The following is a 4068-nucleotide window of genomic DNA, read 5'->3' on the forward strand; positions in this document are numbered from 1 at the left end:
AAGGCAGTAAATATCATGCGTCCCCCCACGAGTCCTAAAGCTCGCCTATTCCCAAGGGGTCGTGCGAAGCGACACGGTTGGGTTTCCCAAACTCGTATTGATAAGAATCCCGTAATAAGGGGCACGATCTCTGCTTTGACAGGACGTGTCGCCGGAGGCTGCGTCTCGAAGCACGAAATAGGAGGCCGAATAATAAAACGGTCAGACGTAACGTCTCGCCCGTAAAATTGTTAGAAGGAAGAACTCATCTGTATTTTAACTTTATGTTTAAGGATTATGACTATTGTACAGAGCCAGATATAGTACTGGTGATCAAATACTTTTAAGTATTCGAAGCAGGAACCCGCCTTGCAATGCCGAAGACAATCTGTGCGTCGGACACATCATCATTGAATACTGGTTCAGGGGCTACTGAGGGAGTCCAGGATTATGGGGTCCTCGAGCGTCCGGGCTATGTGATATGGGCCAGACTAATCGGCCATGGAGATACAAGACAGAAGATTTTCCTCGTGTCTGGTTGGGACTCTCTTTGGCGTGGAAGGCAAGCTTAGCGTGCGGATATGAAGATTCCTTTCTCTATAAACTGACTCTGTACAACCCTAGCCCCCTCCGATGTCTATATAAACCAAAGGGTTTAGTCTGTAGAGGCGATCATAATCATACATGCTAGAAAATTAGGGTTTAGCCATTACAATATTGAGGTAGATCAAATCTTCTAACCCCTATACTCATCAAAGTCAATCAAGCAGGAAGTAGGGTATTACCTCCATCAAGAGGGCCCGAACCTGGGTAAACATCATGTCCCCTGCCTCCTGTTACCCTCGATCCTTAGATGCATAGTTCGGGTCCCCCTACGCGAGATCTGCCGGTTTTGACACCGACAGCCCTCACATGGTTATGGGTTATATACCACTTCTCACTTTATGCCCATATTGCCATGTTCACTTTGCATGATATGCTCATTCCTATGCCTTTGCCATGCATTTGTGACCCATGCTTTGCATCACACATGTTCCTTGATTCTCATACTTGTATGTGTATTTGCAAGTTTGGGGGAGATATCTCTTGTTATGGCCATGTTTCATTTGTGCCACATTCCTATGATGATACTTTGATCTCGCTTTGTGTTCGTGCTTGCCATGTGTCATGTGCATTGCCTATGCCTATTATTTGCTTACATGACATGATTGCCATGATATCCTCTAGTGTGTTGCATCTTCGCTCCACTAGTTTGCACGACATGATTGATATGCTTGCTTCGTGTAGTGCATCACCCATGATTCACACTTCCTCCTTTCATGCGGTTGATAGCCACTATTTCCATGCTTTGCACATGATTGCTATTACATGTTGTCATATGGCTTCATATGTTGCCTCTCTCATGCTAGATAATTTGCCTTGCATTGAGTGCAACAATGCTTTTAGTCTTGCTAAGGAGATTGCCCCCATAGCTCTCTCACATATGTTTGGAGCTTTTGACATATTTCGTGTGAAGCATGATTATATTCCTTCTTTGAACCATATGCCTAGTGCCATGAGTACAGCCATTGCATCATATTGTTCATGCACTTTTGCTTCTAATGGTTATGTGCAAGAGAAGAGAACCATCATGATGGATGATGTGTTTATCTACCATGCGCATACGCTCTTTGTTTTGTTGTGTGCATGTGTAGGATACTTGGACTTCGTGTCGACTTCCACTTCATGTGAGTTGAAAATTCGAGCTCTTAAGAGCGAACCACCTTCTACCACGACGAGTCTACATTGCACTTGCTTGTACTTCGACATTGTGAAGGACGCACAAGGACATGCTTTCAAGGTGATATCCTTCTCTTTCGAGAAACACAAAACCATGAGCATGGATATTGTGGATCATACTACTTGTGTTGCTTCCACCATGAGACTTATTGGTCATCTTGGACCACTTGATTGCACACATGTTATAGATAGTGCTTTCATTCATGATTTCCACATTGCTATGCCTCATGATATATATGCCTTGCGTGTTGCATCCAACTTGTTCATTATTTGATCCTATCATATGTTTGGTTGCAACAATGTCATTTCTTCACATATGCCATGTCCCATTGCTTGCTACATGGTTGACTTGATTGCCTCAAACATGATGAACAATTGCTATTTCCATTGTGTTGAGTGCCAAGATATCTTCACTACACCCTATGCACATTATGCTTGGATTGTCTTGCACTTGCCCCATGTGTTTAGACATATCATTATATTTGGTGTTGTGGATGATTCTTATACATACCATAAACCTTTTGTTGAGCACTTTGCGCATTCTTGCTATGACCTTGAGGTAGATGCTTGTTCACTTGTCACACATATTTGCATCTCTACCTCCCATTTGCATGCTTGTTTCCATGATGTCCTTGATTGTGCTCAATTTATATGCTTAAATGCCATGCCACACTTCTTTGTCAAACCATATGCTATTCTTGATGACGACACTTGTTGGGTGAATAACCTCTTGAATGCTTGGTTTTGCACTAACGCTAACCACATTTGTTTTTCCAAGTGTTTGTTGTCTTTGCTCCTTTTGTAGGAATTACAAGACGGTGTGACATTAGAGAGTGCCCATTTCAAGCTATAAGATGATGAATGCTTGGTGATCGTCAACTTCTACATGGCAACATCATCTCTTTCCCATGGTGATTTGGTTTTCAATCCAAGGTCGGATCTTTCCCAAGGGGGAGGGGATGATGCGGAGCATCCTATGGACATCACCATGTCAAGAGTCCATTTGTCAAGTGACACATGCGACATCTACTTCATGCATACAAAGGTGACTCATCTCCTTTACACGTGTCCACTTGTACCCTTAGAGGATGGTATACTACTTGCCCCCTCTCTCGTGTGCATACATAGGGGTGAGCAGAGCTACACATTCATCAAGGAGGAGTCCAAGCCCAACCCCGTGCCCACGGGCCTCCCAGGCTGGACGGTCCGGAACACCCCGTGCACACGGGCGTGTACCGTGCCCATGGGACCCCCGTGTCCACGGGCCTCACAGACCCCATGCGCACGGGCTAAGGCGTCAGGTCTCTAGATACCCCGTGCACACGGGCTCCACTGACCCCGTGCACATGGGGCCCCTGAGTGTTGCTGCGGGCTTTGCCCATCTAATCCCCATTTCACCCCTACTTGCCCCTTCATCCCTTGGACCTATATATACTCCTCTTCCTCCTCCATTTAGACTTAGCTAAGAATAGATCTAGACATTAGATCTTAACTCATGTACCTCCCCTTGTGGGATTCCTCTTGAGAGAGAGAGAGAGACACTCCATTGGAGTTCAAGGCCTCCATCGGAGAAGATCCCAGGATTCAAGACCCACTTGAGGGAAGGATATATCTATATCACCAAGATCTCATCTCCTTTGGATTTGAGATGAACTTTACTATGTACCCATGTTCCTCTTGTTGTTTATGTACCTTTGTGGATCTTGTGTGGATTTGAGTCTAGTGTATGTGTGATTGAACTTGTTCTTGAGTGTTCTCTTGTGTTTTCCCCTTTTTGTTCCTCTTGTTCTTGGGGATTTCCCCTCCAATTCGTGAAAGATCTCTACTTAGGGTTCCACCCTACAAGAATTTTTCATTGAATTTAATTGAATCTCTTGAAGTTTATTTATTGTGTAGTTTTATAGCTATCTATGCTTTCTAATCTATGAGTCTTCTTTGGCCAAGATAGATGAGTAGTTCTTTAGAGGGAGTGGTGCATAGTTGTAGGTTCAATCTTGCGGTGATCTTGTCCAGTGATAAAAAGGACGAAGGCACGTGTTGCCACTAAGGATAAACGATGGGGCAATCTTATTGCTAGGTTTTTCTGTCTACATTATGTCATCTTGCTTACTGTGTTACTCTGTTTCTTGCAAACTTAATACTTTGAGATGCATGCTGGATAGCGGTCTTGGGTTGGAGTAGTAGTAGACGTCAGCAAGTTTAATGGTCTACTTATCACGAACATAATGCATATGTGAGATTTTGCCATCAATGATCATAGTTACAATTTGCGCTATTCTATCAATTGTACAACAGTAATTTTTCTACCAT

Source organism: Triticum urartu, chromosome 2A, assembly GCF_056163025.1.
Source record: "Triticum urartu cultivar PI428250 chromosome 2A, HENAU_Tu73, whole genome shotgun sequence".
NCBI classification, from domain to species: domain Eukaryota; kingdom Viridiplantae; phylum Streptophyta; class Magnoliopsida; order Poales; family Poaceae; genus Triticum; species Triticum urartu.